Genomic DNA, 25206 nt, shown 5'->3' with positions numbered 1-25206 from the left:
CATGCTAGAATGACTATCAAAAGCTCAAGATAACGTGTCAGCAAGGATGTTAAGAGAAAGGGATGCTTATGCACTGTAGGTGAGAATGTAAATTGGTGCAGCCACTATGGAAAGCTGTCCCTTGGACAACAAGGATATCAAACCCATCAATCCTAAAGGAAATCAACCCCAAATACTCACTGGAAGGCCTGATGCTGAATCTCTGATATTTGGTCACCTGACGTGAAGAACTGACTCATTGGAAAAGATCCTAATGCTGGGAAAGATTGAAGGCAGGAGAAGGGGACAGCAGAGGATGAGATGGTTGGAAGGCATCGCTGAATCAATGGACGAGTTTGAGCAAACTCTGGGAGACAATGAAGGACAGGGAATCTTGGCATGCTGCAGTCCATGGGTTCGCAAATAGTCAGATATGAGTTAATGACTGAACAACAATGATTAGGGAAAGCATTATGAAGATTCCTTAAAAATTATAAATTAGAACTACCTTTCAATTTATCAATTCAATTTCTGAAAAGAGAATCTTGAAGATATATCTGCATTTCCATGGTTATTGCAGCATTATTCACAGTAACCAAGATAAGTAAACAACCTATATGTTTGTTAAGGGATGGCTAGACAAAAAAAAAAAGGTGTATATATGTGTCCAATATAACATTATTCAACCATGAGAAAGAAGGAAGTACTGCCATTAGTGACACCGTGGTTGGACTTTGAGGGCATAATGCTAAGTGAAGTAAGTTAGACAATGAAAGATAAATGCTGGGTTAAATCACTTATATGTGGAAAATAAAAGCCAAACTCATATAGACAGAGGCTAGCATGTTTACCAGGGATTTGGGGAAAGGATGTGAGAAATGGGAAGATGTTGCTCAAAGAACACAAACTCCCCATTAAAAGGAATAAGTTCTAGGGGCCTAATGTATGGCACGTTCATTAGAGTTAGTAACACTGTGGTGTATAGTTGAAATTTGAAAATAAAATACAACAAATCTTATAGTAATCTGGGGCTTTTAGGGCAACTGACCTTCTATGCACTCAAAAATCCATGTAAAACTTAAGTTGGTCCTTCATATACATGGTTCCTCTGTATCTGTATTTCCACATCAACAGACTCAGCCAATGGTGGCTCATATAGTACTGTGGTGTTTACTACTGAAAAAAACTTTGGATAAGTGGACCCATGTAATTCAAACCCATGTTTTTCAAGGGTCAGCTGCAAAATCTTTTTGCCTTTGGCACCTTAAATTTTTATTTCCACTTATATAAATATTCATTTTGTATTTTTATTCTTTTAAATCTTTCATTGATTAATTAATGACACATCTTTCATTAATTCTGGGAAATTATCACCTATTATCTCTATGAATACTGTCTCTCCTCCATCTTTTTATCTGTTTCTCTAGAACTACTATTAGTATTCTCAAATATTTTCTGCCTCTTCTCCTTGTTTTAAAATTTTTATTTTCCATTTATCTTCCATCTCTGCCAATTTAGGTAACTTTATCTGTTTTATTTTTGAGCTTACTAAATTTTTCTTAGCTGTATCTAAACTGTTTATCTAATTCATTGACTATATAATTGCAGTAATTGTACTTGAAATTTTAAGAAATTATATTTGATAATTTGAATAATAATCTTCATAGTTTGGAGGGATTTCTTCTGTTTTTTTTCCTTTTCATATTTTTGTTTCCGACTAAATTTTAGCAATATATTTTAGACTACATATTCCAAAATCCCATTCTGAAAATTTTAGGTATCTAACTCTTCTCAGTCTTTCATTGTACCACATTTATTTTTGTGTTGACTCATTTTATATTGTGTTATACGTAGAAATTTTGTGCAGTCCTAATTGAGGGTCATGATACAAATAAGTTATCTTTACTTCTGATTGATATTACAAGGATCTTCAAATCTATAAATTCATGAGAGTGTAGATGTTTAGTTATAATTTCATGGGAGATATTTTCCAAATGGAGTTCAGGTTAAACTCATGATTTTTCTTTGTATATTCTTCTTGTGGTAGATAACTTTCTGCTGGTATTATTCTGGCAGTTTAGTTCTGACTTCCCACTTTCATGGCCCCCCAAGGCTTCAATATCTGTACTGATGCAGCCGTAAATATCCAAATTCTTCAATATTAGGGTTTAGGAAAGTTCTGAAGTTAACTACACATTTAGTTCTAATTAACTGCTTTAGTCTTGGCTTTATTTTCATTTTGGTACCTAGAGATTTTCTTTACTTTCTTGTGAGCTAATTCATATAACTGAGAGACTTTATAATTTGTAAACTAGCATTCCTAAATGTCTCTTATGAGGATATTATTTGGATTGTTTATTCTGTCATTTCATTTAATAGTCTCTCTCAATTAATGTGTGTGTGTATGTGTGTGTGTGTCGGTAACTGAACATTTTTACTGATGAACAGGACCAGTATTGACGTCACTGCTGGGAAAAAAAAAAATTACCACAGCTCATACATGCTAATATGCATTTTATGCTGTCAGCTCCAATAGGAGATATATGTGCTACATACAAGGTACACTTTTTTCCCCACTTTATGCTTTGCAAAGGGCATGCAAATAAAATGCTTCCTTCCTTTAGAAATGATTATTCAGTAGAATATTTACAGTTTGTAGTGACTTAAGTAGGTTAAAAAAGTCAAATGGGCTTCAAACGTCACTTTACTTGATTTTACTTAAGTTATTTTAAAGATTGCATCTTAAATTTGGAAACAGTTTCTCCTGGATTCTTAAAAAAGTCTCTGGAGGTAAGCACTGACTATGTACAAAACACCACCTTTAAAACTAAGAGAAAAAGATGATTGTCCCTATTTCAGCTCTAGAAAAAGGAATATTAATAAAAGACTTTTATGAATGGTACAAAAATGAGTATTTGAACTCTTCTAAAAAGCCTAAAATTTTATTTTAATGGAAAGCATAACCTAAGTGAGAGAAAAATAATATGGCAAAGATTAATATCTTACAATGACTAGACAAAATTTTCTGAGTGCTCCTTTATTTCTTTTCCATTTTCTTTTATTTTATTTCCATTTGCTCCTGAACCACTAATCACCTAATTTCCAAAAGCCAGAGTCAATACTGAAGTCATTTACTAGCCTGATAGTCTGAGTATCATATGCCACATTACATAACTATATATGCCAATATAATCAAAATCTTAATGAAACCCAATTAAGCTGTCTGTGCCATGGCTCTTCAGGTATCTTGTCTCTTTATTATAGAAGTCAATCTCATTTGTTAAGCCTTTTATAAATTTGAACTAAGCCAAGAAATATTTAGCTAAATGTTTTATTGAGATCCTGGGAAAATAAACCAATTCTTTTCTCTATGTTCTTAATTTTTTTTCCTATTTCCCCACTACCTATTTCTTTGTTCAGTCCTATGCTGTATAAAATTCAAGTTGGTTTGATTTTTACTGCTGTGTGAAATATTATATGCACATGAGTGATCAAATATATGTAGCATTTAAAATTAAGTTATTAATGAATGTCTATACAATCACCACCTTGTTAAAAAAAGAGTGTTTTTGGCACCCTTGACATTTCTTACTGTTCCTCTACAAAAATATTTCTTCCTGAAGAAATGATCACTCTCCTGATCTCTGTTATAACAATCCCTTGCTTATTTATTTTTTATTTTACTATGTATTTATACATTTATAACATTGTTTTAGTTTGCCTGGTCTTGAACTCTACATAGATTAACTCATACTATATATAAATTATGTGCCTTGTCTTCTAAGCTAAATATTGTGAATTTGTTTTATATTGTTGCACAGTGCCTATATTAGACAGGGTTCTCTAGAAAGCAAAAATAAGTGTGTACTTATATATAGGGAGATACATTTATTAGAAGAATGGGCACACATGGTTATGGAGATTGAGAAATCCCATGATGTATTGTCTGAAAATTGAAGAACCAGGAAAGCAGGTGGTATAATTCAGTCCAAGTCCAAAGAGCCAGGGCAACCAATGGTCTAAGTCCAAGTCTGAATCCAAATGTCTGAGAACTAGAAATATTGACTTCCAAGAGCAAAACATAGACATCCTAGTTCAAACGGAGAGAGAATTCACCCATCCTCTGCCTTTTTTCCTATTCAGGACCTCAAAGGATTGGATAATGTCCCCCAGCATTGCTGATCTTGACCCAAGTGCTGATCTCGGTTGCTTCCGTGTCCTGCCTATTGCAGAAACCTGCTGCAATAAACCCGGGGTGCATGTACCTTTCTGAATTACCCTTCTCTCTGGATAGGGCTCCCTGGGCGCTTAGATGGTAAAGCGTCTGCCTGCAATGCAGGAGACCCGGGTTCGATCCCTGGGTCGGGAAGATCCCCTGGAGAAGGAAATGGCACCCCACTCCAGTACTCTTGCCTGGAGAATCCCATGGACTGAGGAGCCTGGTGGGCTACAGTCCATGGGGTCGCAAAGAATCGGACACGACTGAGCAACTTCACTTCACTTCGCTTCACTGGATATATGCCCAGGACTAGGATTGCTGAATCATATGGTAGCTCTATTTTTAGTCTTTTAAGGAAACTCTATGCTGTTCTCCATAGTGGCTGTACTGATTTACATTCCCACCCTCTCAAGCGTTTATTGTTTGTGGATATTTTAATCATGGCCATTCTGGTGGTGTGAGGTGATACCTCATTGTAGTTTTGATTTACAATTCTCTAATAATTAGTGATGTTGAGCACCACTTTTCATGTGCTTTTGGCCATCTATATGTCTTTTTTGGAGAAATGTCTACTTTGCTCTTCCACACAATTTTTGATTGAGTTTTTTCATTTCTTTGATATTGAGCTGCATGAACTGTTTGTATGTTTTGGAGATTAATCCCTTTCAGGTTGCTTAATTTGCAAACATTTCTCCCATTCTGACGGTTGTCATTTTGTTTTGTTTATACGGTACAAAAGCTTTTTTAAGTTTAGTTAGGTCCCATTTGTTAATTTTTGTTTGTATTTTCATTACTCTAGGAGGTGGATCAAAAAAGATCTTGCTGGGATTTATGCCCAGGACTGTTCTGCCTGTTTCCTCTAAGAGTTTTATAGTATCTGGTCTTACATTTAGATGTTTAATTCATTTTTCTGTATAGTCTTAGGGAGTGTTCTAATTTCATTATTTTACATGTAGCTCTAGTTTTCTAGCACCACTTATTGAAGTTGCTCTCTTTTCTCCATTCTATATTCTTGCCTTGTATATATTAGATGACCCTAGGTGCATGGGTTTATCTCTGGACTTTCTATCCTATTTCATTGATCTATTTTCTGTTTTTGTGCCAGTACCATACTGTTCTTCCATCAACAGAAGGATGAATAAAGAAGATGTGGTACATGTATAAATGAAATATTGCTCAACCATAAAAGGAACAAAATTGTGCCTTTTGTAGCAACATGGGTGGACCTAGAGATTGTCATTCTGACTGAAGTAAGTCAGATAGAGAAAGACAAATAAAATGTGTTACCACTTATATGTGATATCTAAAAAAAAATGGTACAAATGAATTTATTTACAAAACATAAATGGAAAAAAAACCCATAAATTCACAAATGTAGAAAACAAACTTATGAGTACCAAGAGGGAAGAGAAGAAGGATAAATTGGGATATTGGGGTTGACATATACACACTACTATATATAAAATAGATTATAAAGACTAAATAATAATAATAACTAATAAAATAGAAAACTAATAAGGACTAATAAGTAGAGCAGAGAAAACTCTATACAATAGTCTGCAATGATTTATATGGGAAAAGACTCTTAAGATGGTTATATGTATATGTATAATGGATTCATTTTGCTGTACACTTGAAACTAGCACAATGTTGTGAATTAACTGTACACAAGTAAAGTTTTTTTAAAATGCTAATTCATTCCAGAAACACTCTCACAGACAAACTCAGAAATAATATTTTACTAACATTCTGGGCATCCATTATTCTAGTCAATCTTACATAGAAAATTAACCATCACACAACCTATTCTTTTCTGAACAGGCTCAAAACATGTTATTTCCAAAATATACCACTTTGGCATATTAATTATTTGGGGCTTGAAAGCACCAGAGAAACAGCAGATGCAGGAAGAACTGTCTGAAAAATCCCCTTTCTATCTAAAAGCCAGACATAAAATAACATGAGAAAGATGTCCTCTCTGTACAAGGAAGAGAACATTCTTATCGTTGGAAACTGAGGGATGATGCCAAAATCAATCGGTACAAACAAATCTATTAAAATAACCCTTCAGTCAATTCAGTTCAGTTCAGTCACTCAGTCTTGTCTGACTCTTTGCAACCCCATGGACTGGAGCACGCCAGGCCTCCCTGTCCATCACCAACTCCTGGAGTTTACTCAAACTCATGTCCATCGAGTCCGTGATGCCATCCAACCATCTCATCCTCTGTCATCCCCTTCTCCTGCCTTCAGTCTTTCCCAGCATCAGGGTCTTTTCCAATGAGTCAGTTCTTCACATCAGGTGGCCAAAGTATTGGAGTTTCAGCTTCAACATCAGTCCTTCCAATGAATACTCAGGACTAATTTTCCTTAGGATGGACTGGTTAGATCTCATTGCTGTCCAAGGGACGCTCAAGAGTCTTCTCCCACACCACAGTTCAAAAGAATCAATACTTCGGTGCTCAGCTTTCTTTATAGTCCAACTCTCACATCCATACATGACTACCTGAAAAACCATAGCTTTGACTAGGCATACCTTTGTTAGCAAAGTAATGTCTCTGCTTTTTGATATGCTGTCTATGTTGGTCATAACTTTCCTTCCAAGGAGTAAGCGTCTTTTAATTTCATGGCTGCAATCACCATCTGCGGTGATTTTGGAGCCCAGAAAAATAAAGTCAGCTACTGTTTCCACTGTTTGCCCATCTATCTGCCATGAAGTGATGGGACCAGATGACATGATCTTAGTTTTCTGAATGTTGAGCTTTAAGCCAACTTTTTCACTCTTCTCTTTCACTTTCATCAAGAGGCTCTTTAGTTCTTCACTTTCTGCCAGAAGGGTGATGTCATCTGCATATCTGAGGTTATTGATATTTCTCCCAGCAATCTTGATTCCAGCTTGTGCTTCCTCCCACCCAGCATTTCTCATGATGTACTCTGCATAGAAGTTAAATAAGCAGGGTGACAATATACAGCCTTGACGTACTCCTTTTCCTATTTGGAACCAGTCTGTTGTTCCATGTCCATTTCTAACTGTTGCTTCCTGACCTGCATACAGGTTTCTCAAGAAACAGGTCAGCTGGTCTGTTATTCCCATCTCTTTCAGAATTTTCCACAGTTTATTGTGATCCACACAGTCAAAGGCTTTGGCATAGTCAATAAACTAGAGGTAGATGTTTTTCTGGAACTCTCTTGCTAAGTAACCCTTATCTTCTATTAATTTCGTCCATGTACTTCCTAGTCACTTTCTCATAATTCATTACCCCTAGGTCAAATATCTTTGTTTTGTTCACTTCTCCACAAATTTACCACTTTTTTGTTAGAAAGTGTATATAAGCTCTTGGTCCTGGTTTTTTTTTTTTTATTTTCATTTTCCTTATGAAGACCCCTTTGTGTACTTAAAAATATTAAGTAAAATTTTTGGCTTTTTTCCTGTAAATCTGTCTTAGGTAAGTTTAATTTTCAGGTTCAGTCATAGAATGTAAGATAATAAATTTTTTTCTCCCTAATATTTTCATGTTCTACAGTTTTATATTCCTTGAACAAAATGTATCCATTCTATGAACGGTAAACATATAAAATTTCAGACTAGTTCGAAAAAATCCTGCTGAAAACAATTTTGTACATTTTCTGGTACATGGGATCAAATGTTTTTCTAGTGTATGTCTGCATAGAATTGAATTGCTACACTATAGAACAAGTGTAATTTAAACTTTCCTAAATAATGTTCCCAAACAGTGTACTAGTTTGCATCCACAGTATCCACGTTGTCATCTGTACTTAGCATTTTCAAATACATTTAAATGTTTGTTAATCTGGTGGGTTTTTAATGGAATATAATTGTGGTTTTGCATTTCTCTGATTGCTAAATGAGTTGAGACTTTTTCACATATGTTTGAGGGATTTTGGTTTCCTTTTTTCTGTAATAACTAAATTAAATTTTTTCATTTAGAAAGCACATTTAGTAAAGCATATTCAATCAATTTAATCTTGTCTTTCAAACCTTTCCAGCTATAAAGTTTGCTGACTCTGTGCTTTTTGTTAGAATCATATATATCCCCGTGTATAGTAGTTAAGACTTCTTTAGAATTCAGATCACTGAGTTAAGTTTTAGGAAATATGATGGAGTTCAAAAGAAAGAAGATATAATACTTAGATGAGTAAAACGTTGATCTCAGAGAGTTTGTTAATAAATTGGAGCTGATTTTCTGAAAACTTATTAAAAATTTTAAGGTTATATAGCATAAGAGAATTATATAGTAAATTGAAACTAGTTTATGAAGTTTTCAGGGAAAAAGTATATTTTAACTTAGATTTGAATCTTTCAGTGTAAAAAATAAAAGTTTTATTGAGCACTAGCCAAGTACTTGGGACTGTTTGAAGTACTTAGGAATGATAAGTTATGAGAAAAATGTCTTCAGATAATGATCTAACTATCCAATATACTTAAACGGATGAGATTATCACAGATAATCATAGATAAAGTAATGGTGAAAAAATAGTAGAAAATATAAATTACTTTGAAATACCCCTGGGAGCATTGGAATTCAGAAAATGGTCTATCTGCAGACAGAAGAAAAAAAAAAAAAAAAAAGATAACAGAGATAGGTATCTTTGTGTTTAAAATTAGTGAGTTATGGACTGTCAAAAGAACACCAAAGTGGGTAAATGGATAAAATTTACCAGTTTTATCCATTGATAACATTTATCAATGGGTAAAATTGAGGCAAGGGAGAATTGATAGAGGAGGAGCATACTGAATATTCCTTCAAAGGGAACACTAAGTTTGACACTCATTGCCTGTACATAAGACTTAGTCCTTCTAGTATTTTAAATGATGTCAATTTTACCTGGAGAAACAGTGGCATTAGATCAACATTGGTCTCCAGGGTAGGGTCTGATAATATTATCTCTAATGTTTAAAATTAAATGTCTACTTTTCATGCTTACAAGAAATATCTGTTTCCTTATGTGCACACAATCCATTCTGAAAAAAATATTCTGGCAATTATTTAGTTTGTTCAATGAATCCAGTTAATTAAAGTATCAAATTCTATGGGGCTGGTATTACATGGAATTTCCTTATTTTTTTTAAAAAAAGATGACATTGTTGCTGTATAAGCAGAAATTATGGTCATGATGTGAGCAACAGTCAGGTACAAGTCTTGTTTTTGCTGACTGTTTAGAGCTTCTCCATCTTTGGCTGCAAATAGTATAATAAATCTGATTGCTGTATTGACCATCTGGTGATGTCAATGTGTAGAGTAGTCTCTTCTGTTGTTGGAAGAGGGTGTTTGCTATGACCAGTCCGTTCTCTTGGCAGAACTCTGTTTGCCTTTGCCCTACTTCATTTTGTACCCCAAGGTCAAACTTGCCTGTTACCGCAGATATCTCTTGACTTCCTACTGTTGCATCACAGTCTCCTATCATGAAAAGTGTATCTTTCTTAATGATAGTTCTAGAAGGTCTTGTAGGTCATCATAGAACCATTCAACTTTAGCTTCTATGGCATTCACAGTTGGGGCATAAACTTGGATTACTGAATGGTTTGTTTTGGAAATGAACTGAGCTCATTCTGTCATTTTTGAGACTGCACCCAAGTAATTCATACCAGACTCTTTTGTTGACTATGAGGGCTACTCCATTTCTTCTAAGGGATTCTTGCCCACAATAGTAGATATAATGGTCATCTGAATTAAATTCTCCCATTCTCATCCATTTTAGTTTACTGATTCCTAAAATCTTGATATTTACTCTTGCCATCTCCTGTTTGAGCACTTATAATTTACAATAATTCATGGACCTAGCATTCCAGGTTCCTATGCAATATTGTTCTTTACAGTGTCACACTTTCATCACCAGACACATCCACAACTGGGCATAATTTCCACTTTGGCTCAGCTGTATATTGTCACCCTGCTTATTTAACTTATATGCAGAGTACATCGTGAAAAATGCTGAGCTGGATGAAGTACAAGCTGGAATCAAGATTGCTGGGAGAAATATCAATAATTTCAGATATGCAGCTGACACCATCCTAATGGCAGAAAGCAAAGAGAAACTAAACAGCTTTTTGATGAATGTGAAAGAGGAGAGTGAAAAAGCTAGCTTAAAACTCAGCATTCAGTAAACTAAGATCATGGCATCTGGTCTCATTACTTCATGGCAAATAGATGGGGGAGAAATGGAAACAGTGACAGACTATTTTCTCGGGCTCCAAAATTACTGTGGATTGTGACTGCAGCCTTGAAATTAAAAGGCACTTGCTCTTTGGAAGAAAAGCTATGACAAACCAAGACAGCATATTAAAAAGCAGATACATCATTTTTCTCTAAACATCCATATAGTCATAGCTATGTTTTTTCTAGTAATCGTGTACAGATGTGAGAATTGGACCATAAGGGCTGAGTGCCGAAGAATTGATACTTTCCAATTGTGGTGTTGGAGAAGATCTGAGAGTGCCTTGAAGCAAGGAAATCAAACCAGTCAATCCTAAAGGAAATCAACCCTGAATTTTCACTGGAAAGACTGATGCCTAAGCTGAAGCTCCAATATTTTGGCTACCTGATATGAAATGTTGACTCATTGAAAAAGAACCTGACACTGGGAAAGATTGATGGCAGAAGAAGGGGGCAACAGAAGATGAGATGGTTGGATGCCATCATTGACTCAGTGGACATAAGTTTGAGAAACTCTGGGAGTTAGTGAAGGACAAGGAAGCCTGGTGTGCTGCAGTCTATGGGTTTGCAAGTAATACATCAGGACTGAGTTACTCAAAAACAACAGCAACCAGAAACTCTCAATTCTCAGTGACTTTTAAGGACAGTTGATTGTGTTTTTTACTATTTATTTTCTTTTTTTTTCCTCATGCAAAAACATATCCTAGTTAACACAGCAACTCTATTTATATGAACTTGAGAGTCACAATTGGGCCTAGCCCAATGGGGCATACATAATTTGGAGTATTTTCTGAACAAGGAAAAATAAAGCTCAGGAGATTTGTACAACAAACGGAATATTTTGCCAAGCAGTGTTGCAAATATTTACACACACAATTTGTAGCCAGAACTCCTCAATGACTTCATGCGACAATAAGGATCAAGGAAGTACACTATATGCATGAAAGGTTGAGCATTAGAAGCAGTTAGCAACACTAAGCTTCTAAAATTGCAGCATCTGCTAAACGCCTAAAATTACTACATCTTCACTTCACATAACAGAGACAACATCTTTCACAATGGATAAACTTTCAGGTTATTCTCTTTTATTTATCAAAATTGTATAAGCAATTGAAATTTTCTGATTAATTTTTTATTGTGATCAATAATTTTTTGCCACATTTTTTTAATTGAAGGATAATTGCTTTACATGATTTTGTGGTTTTCTGTCATACATCAACAAGAATCAGCTATAGGTACCCCGGTATCCCTTCCCTCCCAAACCTCCCTCCCATCTCCCTCCCCATCCCACCCTTCTAGATTGTCACGGAGCCACTGTTTGAGTTCCCTGAGTCACAGCAAATTCCCATTGTCTATCTATTTTATATATTGTGTTGAAAATTTCTGTGTTACTCTCTCCATACACCCTCTTCCTACCCCCTCCCTCCTTGTCCAAAGCTCTCTTCTCTATGTCTGTTTATCCATTGCTGCCCTAAAAATAAATAAATCAGTATTATCTTTCTAGATTCTCTATATATGCATTAGTGGTCCACTGGAGAAGGGCATGGCAAACCACTTCAGTATTCTTGCCTTGAGAACCCCATGAACAGTATGAAAAGGCAAAAAGATGGGACACTGAAAGAGGAACTCCCCAAGTTGGTAGGTGCCCAGTATGCTATAGGAGATCAGTGGAGAAGTAACTCCAGAAAGAATGAAGGGATGGAGCCAAAGCAAAAACAATACCCAGCTGTGGTTGTGACTGGTGATAGAAGCAAAGTCCGATGCTGTAAAGAGCAATATTGCATAGGAACCTGGAATGTTAGGTCCACGATTCAAGGCAAATTGGAAGTGGTCAAACAGGACATGGCAAGAGTGAACGTCGACATTCTAGGAAACAGCAAACTAAGATGGACTGGAATGGGTGAATTTAACTCAGATGACCATTATATCTACTACTGTGGGCAGGAATCCCTTAGAAGAAATGGAGTAGGCATCGTGGTCAACAAAAGAGTCCGAAATGCAGTACTTGGATGCAATCTCAAAAACAACAGAATGATCTCTGTTCGTTTCCAAGGCAAACCATTCAATATCACAGTAATCCAAGTCTATGCCCTGGCCAGTAACACTGAAGAAGCTGAATTTGAACGGTTCTATGAAGACCTACAAGACCTTTTAGAACTAACACCCAAAAAAGATGTCCTTTTCATTATAGGGGACTGGAATGGAAAAGTAGGAAGTCAGGAAACACCTGGAGTAACAGGCAAATTTGGCCTTGGAGTACAGAATGAAGCAGGGCAAAGGCTGACAGAGTTTTGCCAAGAGAATGCACTGGTCATAGCAAACACCCTCTTCCAACAACACAAGAGAAGACTCTACACATGGACATTACCAGATGGTCAACACCAATATCAGATTGATTATATTCTTTGCAACCAAAGATAGAGAAGCTCTATACAGTCAGCAAAAAAAAGACTGGGAGCAGACTGTGGCTCAGATCATGAACTCCTTATTGCCAAATTCAGACTTAAATTGAAGAAAGTAGGGAAAACCACTAGACCATTCAGGTATGACCTAAATCAAATCCCTTATGATTATATAGTGGAAATGATGAATAGATTTAAGGGACTAGATCTGATAGAGTGCCTGATGAACTAGGGACAGAGGTTCATTACATTGTACAGGAGACAGGTATCAAGATCATCCCCATGGAAATGAAATGCAAAAAAGCAAACTGGCTGTCTTAGGAGGCCTCACAAATAGCTGTGAAGAGAAAAGAAGTGAACAGCAAAGGAGAAAAGGAAAGATATTCCCATCTGAATGCAGAGTTCCAAAGAATAGCAAGGAGAGATAAGAAAGCCTCCCTCAGTTATCAATGCAAAGAGATATAGGAAAACAACAGATTGGGAAAGACTAGAGATCTCTTCAAGAAAATTAGAGATACCAAGGGAACATTTCATGAAAAGATGGGCGCCATAAAGGACAGAAATGGTATGGACCTAACAGAAGCAGAAGATATTAAGAAGAGGTGGCAAGAATACACAGAAGAACTATACAAAAAAGATCTTCATGACCCAGATAATCACGATGATGTGATCACTCACCTAGAGCCAGACTTCCTGGAATGTGAAGTCAAGTGGGCCTTAGAAAGCATCACTATAAACAAAGCTAGTGGTGGTGATGGAATTCCAGTTGAGCTATTTCAAATCCTCAAAGGTGATGCTGTGAAAGTGCTGCACTCAATATGCCAGCAAATCTGGAAATCTCAGCAGTGGCCACAGGACTGGAAAATGTCAGTTTTCATTCCAATCCCAAAGAAAGGCAATGCTAAAGAATGCTCTACCTACCGCACAATTGCACTCCTCTCACACGATAGTAAAGTAATGCTCAAAATTCTCCAAGCCCGGCTTCAGCAATACGTGAACAGTGAACTTCCAGATGTTCAAGCTGGTTTTAGAAAAGCCAGAGGAACCAGAGATCAAATTGCCAACATCTGCTGGATCATCGAAAAAGCAAGAGAGTTCCAGAAAAACATCTATTTCTGCTTTATTGACTATGCCAAAGCCTTTGACTGTGTGGATCACAATAAACTGTGGAAAATTCTGAAAGAGATGGGAATACCAGACCACCTGACCTGCCTCTTGAGAAACCTGTATGCAGGTCAGAAAGCAACAGTTAGAACTGGACATGGAACAACAGGCTGGTTCCGAATAGGAAAAGGAGTACGTCAAGGCTGTATATTGTCACCCTGCTTATTTAACTTCTATACAGAGTACATCATGAGAAACGCTGGGCTGGAAGATACACAAGCTGGAATCAATATTGCCAGGAGAAATATCAGTAACCTCAGATAAGGAGATGACACCACCCTTCTGGCATAAAGTGAAGAAGAACTAAAGAGCCTATTGATGAAAGTGATAGAGGAGAGTGAGAAAGTTGGTTTAAAGTTCAACATTCAGAAAACTACGATCATGGCATCTGGTCCCATCACTCCATGGCCTATAGATGGGGAAACAGTGGAAACGGTGTCAGACTTAATTTTTTTGGGCTCCAAAATCACTGCAAATGATGATTGCAGCCATGAAATTAAAAGACACTTACTCCTTGGAAGGAAAGTTATGAGCAACCTAGATAGCATATTTAAAAGCAGAGACATTACTTTGTCAATAAAGGTCTGTCTGTCAAGGCTATGGTTTTTCTGGTAGTCATGTATGGATGTGAGAGTTGGATGGTGAAGAAAGCTGAGCACTGAAGAATGGATCCTTTTGAACTGTGGTATTGGAGAAGGCTCTTTAGTCCAAGAGCCTTCTCTGCAAGGAGATCCAACCAGTCCATCCTAAAGGAGATCAGTCTTTGGTGTTCATTGGAAGGACTGATGTTGATGCTGAAACTCCAATACTTTGGCCACCTCATGCAAAGAGTTGACTCATTGGAGAAGACCCTATGCTGGGAAAGATTGGGGGCGGGAGGAGAAGGGGACAACAGATGATGAGATGGCTGGATGGCATCACCGACTCGATGGACATGGGTTTGGGTGGACTCCGGGAGTTTGTGATGGACTGGGAGGCCTGGCGTGCTGCATTCATGGGGTTGCAAAGAGTCGGACATGAGTGAGCAACTCAACTGAATTGAAAGAATATTTGTATTTCTTTTCTGACTTACTTCACTCTGTGTGAAAGGCTCTAGTTTCATCCTCATTAGAACTGACACAAATGTCTTCCTTTTTAAGTCTGAGTAGTATTCCATTGTGTATATGTACCAGAACTTCTTTATCCATTCATCTGTTGATGGACATCTAAGTTGCTTCCATGTTCTAGCTATTGTAAATAGTGCTGCAATGAACATGTATCTTTTTTTTTTTTTAATTTTTTTTGAACATGTATCTTTTTAAATTTTGGTTTCCTCAGGGTATATGCCTAGGAGTAGGATTGCTGGGTCATATGGTGGTTTTATTCCTGGTTTTTTAAGGAATCTCCATACCATCTTCCATAGTGGCTGTATCAATTTCCATTCCCACCGACAGTGTAAGAGCAGTCCCTTTTCTCCACACCCTCTCCAGCATTTATGGTTTGTAGGCTTTTTGATGATGGCCATTCTGACTTGTGTTAGGTAGTATCTCACTGAAGTTTTGATTTGCATTTCTCTAATAATGAGTGATGTTGAGCATCTTTACTTGCATTTGTGAGCCATCTATATGCCTTATTTGGAGAAATGTCTCAAGTCTTTTTCTCACTTTTTGATTGGGTTGTTTGTTTTTCTGATATTGAGTTGTATGAACTGCTTGTATATTTTGGAAATTAATTCTTTGTCAGTTGTTTCCTTTGCTATTATTTTCTCCCATTCTGAGGATTGTCTTTTCATCTTGCTTGTAGTTTCTTTTGTTGTGCAAAAGCTTTTGAGTTTAATTTGGTCCCATTTGTTTGTTTTTATTTTTATTTCCATTACTCTAGGAGGGGGTGTCATAGAAGATCTTTGATTTATGAAGAGCTTTGATTTATGTCTGCCTATGGTTTCCTCTAAGAGTTTTGTAGTTTCTGGTCTTACATTTAGGTCTTTAATCCATTTTGAGTTTATCTTTGTGTGTGGCATTACGAAGTGTTCTGATTTGATTCTTTTGCATGTAGCTGTCCAGCTTTCCCAGCACCACTTATTGAAGAGGTTATATTTGCCTCATTGTATATTCTTGCCTTCTTTGTCAAAAATAAGGTACCCATAGGTGTGTGAATTTATCTTAAGTGATCAATATTTTTTAATCATTTTATCAAAACAGGATTTTTAAGTTAGTGTCAGGACAACTAAGAACCATCATCACTCACTAAAATCATGGTGCCTGTTTGAATGGGACAATAATAGCACCACCAGTAGATCATACTGCTTCAAAGGTTTATATTTAAACTGACCAGACATCAATTTAATGATCATTTATTGTTTTGCTATCAATATTTAGATGCGTTCTCCTTTTAAATACAGTTGACTGATTTTATTCCAATTAAATATAACATTCAGCTCTTTGATACCTATACAAAATATTTAACTTTGCGTTCATGAAAAATATAAATATTAGCAAGGGTGTTCAAGCTCCTGAAAAACAATAGAGTCACACATGTACTTGCTAGAACTCATCTGAACCATATGGAAATAATGAAAAATAATAATTTGGAGGTGATGATTCAGCATTTTTCTCAATGAGAATGTGCCTCTGAGAATAAATACCATAAAATCTTAAGTAATCAATCTATATTTTAATGCCTTAGAAAGAAGAGTGGGGATTCTCCAAAGAATTTCCAGATCATTGAGAAAGAAATGAATAACGTTTGTGCAAGTGGTTGGGAGTAGGAAAGTTAAATTGAAGGATTATATTTATTAGAAAAGAGACTATTGAGAAACATTGACTGTGAATGATTTATAAGAATTGATATAACCCTCTACAGTATTATATATGTAAGACAACACATTCCATATTTTGTAATAGTTTAACAGATGTAAAGCGTAATTTTGACAAAATGTTCCTCTTTACCATTTAATTACAACTTAACTCATGAGGTGTAAATCTACTGTACAAAATATTTCATACTATAAGTACATGTGGAAGTCCTATGAATCATCACACTATTTTTCAGGGATACATGTGAGGCTGATTTGCCTGTTTTCACTATTACTTTGTGTTAATAATTTTGTCTTATAAAAAACATTTTTAATACATTAAAAATTTTTGAGATAGTTCTGCTACTGCTAAGTCATCTCAGTCGTGTCTGACTCTGTGCGACCCCATAGATGGCAGCCCACCAGGCTCCCCTGTCCCTGGGATTCTACAGGCAAGAACACTGGAGTGGGTTGCCATTTCCTTCTCCAGTGCATGAAAGGGAAAAGTGAAAGTGAAGTCGCTCAGTCGTGTCCGACTCTTAGTGACCCCATGGGCTGCACCTGCCAGGCTCCTCCGTCCATGGGGTTTTCCAGGCAACAGTACTGGAGTGGGGTGCCATTGCCTTCTCCTTGAGATAGTTCTAGGGTTACAGAAAATTTGCAAAGTTTTCATATATCCCTCACTCATCATGTTACATTTGTCAATGTAAAAATTAAATGGAATTATTCTAGAAGAATAAAAGTCATTTAAAGATTAAAGAACTACAAAGGTAACCTTTAAAATATGAATAGAGAGATGAATTATATATTACTAGAAATCAAGTGTGCTTGAACAAATAAATATATGCCGGCTAAGAATCATAGTTATTTGGTTCTCTTAGATAGCTTTTAATAATCTTTTCAGCCCAGGAAATCAGAACATTTTTAGCTGACTTGAAAGGCAAAGACTGATGGGTTTGCCAGGATAGAGACACACAAGTCACTTAAGGAACCCTAGAAATTGATACAATTTTTTTCATGAGATAATAACATTTTTCAATTCATTTGTTTCTATTCTGATTAGTTAGGAGACTATTTTGAGAGGATTCCAGCAGATTTATTGCTAATTAGTTTGACTCATTCAAACTTGTTGCCTAGTACAGAATATAGTGACAGCCCTTACGTGGGGTTATTTTTATTAGGAGAGTAAATCACTGTATTAAGTCCCTGCTAAGTCGCTTCAGTCATGTCCGACTCTGTGCGACCCCATAGACGGTAGCCCACCAGGCTCCCCCGTCCCTGGGATTCTCCAGGCAAGAACACTGGAGTGGGTTGCCATTTCCTTCTCCAATGCATGAAAGTGAAAAGTGAAAGTGAAGTCGCTCAGTCATGTCCGTCCATGGGAGTTTCCCGGCAAGAGTACTGGAGTGGGTTGCCATTTCCTTCTCCATATTAAGTCCCTACTTAAATGGAAATTTTTAAGTAAAATTTCCTTCATCTAAATATGTGTCCTTCTTAAATAAGAAAGACAATGTGAATTAAAAATGGTAACTATTTTCTTGCTAGGCTTTAACAATTTACATGAATTGTTCAAAATATTTGTCCATTCTTCTCATTGAAATGAGAAGCTGTACGTTTGTATCTATCAATTACACTGTATTAAAATTATACTCTATTAAGATCAATTATGCTCTTTAAATTTTCCTATAGTGTATTTTTAAGTAAAAACAACATAGAAACTTTACTTTTTTTTCAGAATCATGGTAGAAAAAATTATGCAAATATTTACAGTTAAATCAGCAGAAAGATTTCCTTTATTGAAAAAAATTCCTGAAGCATTTCAAAAAAGCAATTTTTAAAACAAATGAGCACAGTCTTCATTCTGATTTGTTAGTGCTTGTCCCACCCCTAAAATAGCCTGCTCACCCTGCTGTCAATACCACCCCATGCCAATCCATTTCCCAATTTTATAAATTTTATTGTTTTTAACCAGTCATCTGATCACACCATACTTATTAAATAATTTTTTTTAATTTAAAAATTCATAGCATTCTAACTGCTGAAGAGTGGTTTGAATCTCAGTATATTTTACAGTGCCAACCAATCTGGGACTCGGGTCTCTCTCGTTGAGAATTAGGGTCAGGTATGCCAGCGTATTTGCAGCACCCTTATTTTCTCATGCCTATTCCTTACGTTGGTATCTCAACTTGAAATACCTATTTGCTTACTCTCCATTTTTAGTGATTCTATTAGGCACCTCCTCTGTGAATTCTTCCCCATCCCACCAGGAACACCTTCTTGCCTCTTTACTTAGTGCTCAGCTTATTCCTAATTAGTGTGCACCCTATTTGGATATTGCTTGTTTAGCAATAGTGTATGTGTGTGTGTGTGTGTGTGTGTGTGTGTGTATACAGATAATCTAGTTTTTTTGAACTTAGATCTCTGAATCAGGAAGATTCACATCTGGAACAAATGCAAAGTCTACATCAAGATCCTGAACTCTGAGCCTTATGTTGTGATTTAGTAGGAAATTTTAGTGTCTCTTGAGGAAGTGTATAAGTATATGTTACCTAAATCAGGGAGGGAAGTGAACATTGGTGTCCCAAAGCATTGCCTGTGGTAGATTATAATCCTCTTTCCAACCTCTTGCTGCACTGTTTTGAGAGGATGATATAACCCTGTCTGTTGCCATGTGAGGTGCAGTCCTCTCTATTAAATGATTATATTCCCCGACTCCGCTGACTTCTGGTTTTTACAATGTCACTTGCAGTGTGACGCATCTAGTAGGATGTGTGCAGAAGTAATGAGTATACCACACTCAGCAGGATCTGTAAGAATGACAGTGTGGTTCAGCGCCTTTCCTTTCTCCCTTCTGCTTTGAGAACAGTATACTATAAATGTAGGCTGTTGCCTCCTTGCTAGAGTGAAAAAGACCTTTAGAAGACCACGGGGATGGAGACACATATGAACTGCAGTTTCTTCAACTTTGATGTAACATGAGCAAGAAATAAACCTTTGCTGTTTCAAGTCTCTGAGATTTGGGGGTTACCTATTCCCAAAGCATAAACTACCAACAGCTAGCTACTAACTACCTGAAGACCATTTTCCCATGACTGCACTTATACCACCTGACACAGTCTGCCACAAAGTTCCTACTAAATAGATACTTGATATGCACGTAAGTGAAAGACATGAAGATGTCTAGTCATTCATCATAGAGCATCTTTTTTGAGAAAAGTCCCAAAATAGATTTTTTTTTTGTCTCTACATCTGAGTTCTCAAATGACTTCAGGACTCTTTTAGAGGACTGAGATTTCTTCTGCTGAAAAATTACCATTGTCAAAATAAGGATGCATTTGGATTGTTTGTATTGATTATTCCATTAATATGTCTGAATGGATGAGAATTTATATCAATGCAAAATGTCTAATATCTCCTTAAAATCAGTAAGGAAAAGGTCAAAAATGTCATAGAAAAAATAGGAAAGAAGTTGAAATGACTCAAATGAAATTTGTATACAAATTAAAATTAATAAGATATTTTCAAATATTAACAAGTTTAACATATATAACAAATTGTGATAACCCATTGCATTGGCAGCAAAATAGGTAAAATCATATATTGCTGATAGAACTTTTCAAGATGATAGCTTGGCAATGCCTAACAACATTTAAAAAACACAAAGTTTTTATTTTTTTAACTTTTTATTGTATATTGGAATATAGTTGATTAACAATGTCATGATAGTTTCAGGTGTAAAACAAAGTGATTCAGTTAAAAATATATATCTATCTTTCAAATTGTTTTCCCATTTAAGTTGTTATGTAATATTGAGCAGAGTCCCCTGTGCTATACAATAGGTCCTCGTTGGTTATCTGTTTTAAATATAGCAGTGTGTACATATCAATCCCAATCTCCCAAACTATCCTTTTACCCCACCCTTCCCCCTGGGTAGCTACAAGTTCGTTCGCTAAGTCTGTGAATCCGTTTCTGTTTTGTAAATAAGTTCATTTGTATCATTTCTTTTTAGATTCCGCATATAAGCAGTATTATACAATATTTTTCTCTCTGTGTCTGACTTGCTGCATCAGTATGACAGTCTCGAGGTTCATCCATGTTGCTACAAATGACAGTATTTCATTCTTTTTAATGGCTGAGTAATATTCCATTGTATATATGTGCCACATCTTTATCCCGTCCTCTATCGTTGGTCATTCAGTTAGCTTTCATATCTTTGCTATTGTGAACAGTGCTGCAGTAAACACTGGGATGTGTATCCTTTCAGACTATGTATTTTCTCCAGACAGATGCCCAGGAGTGGGATAGCAGGATCATATAGTAGCTCTATTTTTAGTTTTTTATAGAACCTCCATACTGTTGTACTGTAACAATTTACATTCCCTTTAACAGTGTAGGAAGTTTCCTTTCTTTCCACATCTTCTCCAGCATTTATTGTTTGTGGATTTTTTATTAAAAAAAACACATAGCTTTTAGTTCAGCAATTCTAACAACTTATCATATATATATATATATAATATATATATATATATATATATATATATAACCAAAATTACTTGTCTGCGAGAACATTCAATACAACATTTTTTGCAATAGTAAAAGAATGGAAGTAATTTAAATGTCTGTCAGTAGGGAAAATAATGATGTATTTATATAGACATTATAAAAGATGAGCGAGTTTTTCTGGAAATAAAATATATCATTATATGAAAAAGTAAAGAAGAGTGTATTATGCTGCCATACAGATCAAATTTGGCAATTTATTTACCTCAATACATGTGATATATAGTTAGGGTGACCATATATTTTATTTTGCCCAATGAATTTCTGATTTTTCACCTGGTGCCCTGGCATAATGAAAACTTGTTCACCCATTTACTCTTAAAAAGGCCTCGTTTTGGCTAATAAACTATAGGTTACCAGCTAAAGTTTAGATAGCATATGCCTAGAATATTATTTAAGTGTTTACAGGATACACAACTATGGCTGCCACCAGATGCTTGTGGGCCTAAGATGGAAAAACACTTCATTTGCTCATATGTCATGTTTTTGTAAATGTATTATACCATGTGTGTGGATTGATAATTCATAAGGGTATAAAAATTGGAAGAGTTGTGTGTGCTCAGTCTTGTCCAGGTCTTTGTGACCCCATGAACTGTAGCCTGCCAAGCTCCTCTGTCAGTGGGGTTGTTCCAGCATTAATACTGGAGTGGGCTGCCCCTTCCTCCTCTGGGGTCTCTTTCCCAGCCAGGGATCAAACCTGTTTCTCAGGCATCACAGGTGGATTCTTTACCACTGAGCCACCAGGAAGTCCCATAAAAATTTGAAATTCATAAAATATCTTTCCGTAAGATTTTTATAGAATGTGAAAATATTGTGAAATACAGGAAAAATGATTAACAACAAAGGACCGTACTGTGTAATGTTAAGAGAAAGAAGGAAATGGGATCAACATTAAAGAATATTTAAGGTACAGTGATCTAGAATTGCATTCTGCTGCTACAATGCCAAATAGTGGCCCTAAAGCAAAGTATAATTTTCTCACTGACCTCTTGATGTTTTGCAAAAATAAAATATGTGAGGTAATTACAATGGCTTCCAGGAATTAAATAGACTCCTAATTCACAAATAAATCTTGCGTATTTTCAGTTCTCTCCAGAATATAGTGTCTATTTGAACACCATGGAAAAGCTCAAAAGATTTTTTTTTTCCTCCTCAAAATTCAATCTATTTTTTTCTTCAGGCCAGAAGGTTATCATAAAATCAAGTATTGTAGGACGAGCTTCACTAATTATTCGTTAGAATATAAGCTTCTGGTATGACGGCAGCTTTTCCTGACTAATTCACTGTGATACCCTCTTAGCTACAGTAGCGCCTGGCATATTATAAGGATACAATAAGCATTTGTTGAATAAATGAAAAAATGGATTAATGAAGGAAAGATTACAATTCTCATACTCTAGTTTGGTATATAAATTGGCATAAAGTTTTCTCAGGCTGAGGCATTTTAACAGAACAAAGTTGAAAGTATACTTTTTAAATGAGCAATTTTATTTCTGGAAATTTATCTGGTGAAGATACAAAGCACTAGAATTTATACAACATATATCCTCCATGAGACTGCAAATAGTAAACTGTCATAAATATTATTCATATTTAGAAGAATAAATTATTTTATATTCATAAGTTGAATATAATTCAGGCATTGAAAACAGCAAAGTACATATATATGTACTGAGTTTAAATTAATTTATAAGAAAGGAAAGACAGGGCAATAAAGGAAAGAAAGATGGAATGAAGGAAAGGAGCAAACTATTAGCAAAGACTCCCCAGATTGGCACAGTCAAATATGAAAGCTTATAGTCAGCAGTGAAATCCACTAAATAAATATCTTTTATATATATAGCTTTTAAATTCACTATATCAAACATTTCTATAATGTATAAATGCATTTAGTATATATATTCATTTGATCATAGTTGTGTTTTCCTGTTTCTAAGCTCTACAAAAGCTGGTATTCTGATTTTTGTGTTCATTTCTTTGCCTCTTGTTCCAATTCATACCAGACACTCAAAATGATGTGGGTTTATTTTATTTTATTTTTATTTTTTTTGGTGGTGCTATCAAGAGATATCTCAGAAATAATGTCAAAGATCAGGTATGGAATAATACCACATATTCTCTGTCATGTCAACTAGACAGATTTCAAATAGGAGGGTTGGACAAGTTTCTCCTAATAAGTCCAGAGGCCCAGGCCTCAATATTTTGCTGACAGTACTTTGAACCCCCGCTGCTTTATTATGTACATATGAAAAGGCACAGGCCGACACTCCAGTTTCTTTTGTACTTTTTCCTTTCCTCTGGCAATCTAAGCAGGGTAGCCATCTCCTGCCCTTTGTAGGTAATGCCATTGACTAAGATCATTATGCAGATAATGCTGTTGGTTAGGTAATGCAGTTGACTAAGATCATTATGCAGATGTGTGACGCTTCAAAAGTCAATCTCACAAACATCTCCTGTTCCCCTCCTCCTGCCTCATGAACATAATTTAACTTTGATTTGGTTGGAATCCAACTCCTATCATGCACACTGTGTGTGATGCTACTTGTCTTGTCTCATCTGTCTTTTGGTTAAGTAAAACTGTCTGATTTTAAGCTGCTGAGAGTCCACAATGCTTTACTGTGTTGTAATGGAAGGCATGGTTTCATAATGAATTTTAAAATTCAAATGACCATAACACTAAACGTGGTAGAGATTGTGATTTTTATAACTGATTTTTCAAAACAGTCTTTCTTTGGAAAAAACTAATTGCCACTATGGTTATTTGTTTTTGTTTGGTTTGGTTTGGTTTGGTGATATTGATAAATAAGAAGTTTTAGAAATAAAATGTTATATAAAATTTTTATATAGGATTGCTTGTGGAGACTCAGTTTCACTTTACTGACATTTACACAAAACACATTTCTCAGTATTCTTCTGTTAGAATACACAGAATGGAAAGTGACTCAGAGCCTGAAACCAACCAGAAAAACAAGAGCCCTGAGTACTTGCCTCTCTGCCAGCACTGCTGGAAGGACCTTGATGAGTTAGCAGATGATAAAAGTTATGATTGGGTGAAAAGTGACCCACATTACATTTTTCTATTATTTTTAAAGCCTAAGAAGACCTATTTAATTGAACTATTCATTTAAAAAAATTTGAACTCTCTGAGTAAGAAGGAAACATAGACTGTAATTTAAATATTCCTTGACCTCCTGCTTTCAAAGAGGTTAAAGCACACTAATATTAAGGTAAAAATCTATTTCCAAATAATTATAGTCCTTGGGCTTGTGAGAGGGTAATATATTGAAAGGCATTAACCGTAATAGGTATGTGATAACTGCCATTTGACTGACACTCAGGTACTACTTGAAGGACTTCTCCAAGGACGGAAGATTCTTTCTACCTCATAAAAACTTGGATGCCCCCAAAGGAGGAAGGAGTAAGTGTTCTTGAGAAGATATTTATTTGAATATGCTTTAAACAGGAAATTACAGGAAAAATTATTATACTATTAAAATTAAATTCATATGATAAAAATAATATTTATAGTACTTTCATAATTTGTTCAATGTTTTGCACATGCAAAAATTTCTTAATTTCTCCAAAGAACCTTGAGATATAATTTTACAAATAAAGAGATTAGGGTTTAGAAAGGTTAAAAACTTCCCAAAGGTTCTATCTCTAGAAATAGTAAGGCTCAGATTCAAATATAGGCAATTAAACTGAACATAGTAAGTTATAAAAACTAAAGATACATTTCTACTGAAAGTATTTTTCTTTTAAAATTCTGAGTGTCTAACTGATATATGAGAAAATTATTTGAGTTCCCATTTTACCTACTTTTAAATAAGTTCTCTCAATTATAAGTGATGTTTATATTGGTGATTAGATATTATTAATGGTATACAGGTAAAGTCAATTCCCAATTACCATGTATTTTGCCTCTTAAGAGATGTG

General features: G+C 35.6%; 1 long non-coding RNA gene across 3 annotated transcripts in view; it reads left to right on the top strand.

Moving 5' to 3' along the window:
• The window catches only part of LOC145511728 (uncharacterized), an 878639-nt gene that overhangs the window by 22707 nt on the left and 830726 nt on the right, over positions 1 to 25206 (top strand). For all 3 annotated transcript variants that reach the window (XR_014058108.1, XR_014058109.1, XR_014058110.1), the window contains exon 2: positions 24609 to 24688. This is a non-coding gene — a long non-coding RNA (uncharacterized LOC145511728). The remainder of the gene's footprint in view (positions 1 to 24608; positions 24689 to 25206) is intronic.

The sequence above is a fragment of the Giraffa tippelskirchi genome, chromosome 6 (genome assembly GCF_054371585.1).
Source record: "Giraffa tippelskirchi isolate mGirTip1 chromosome 6, T2T-mGirTip1v1.2.pri, whole genome shotgun sequence".
Classification (NCBI taxonomy): Eukaryota; Metazoa; Chordata; class Mammalia; order Artiodactyla; family Giraffidae; genus Giraffa; species Giraffa tippelskirchi.
Note: the sequence above shows the minus strand (reverse complement) of the source record. Positions and strands in the feature narration are given on the sequence as shown.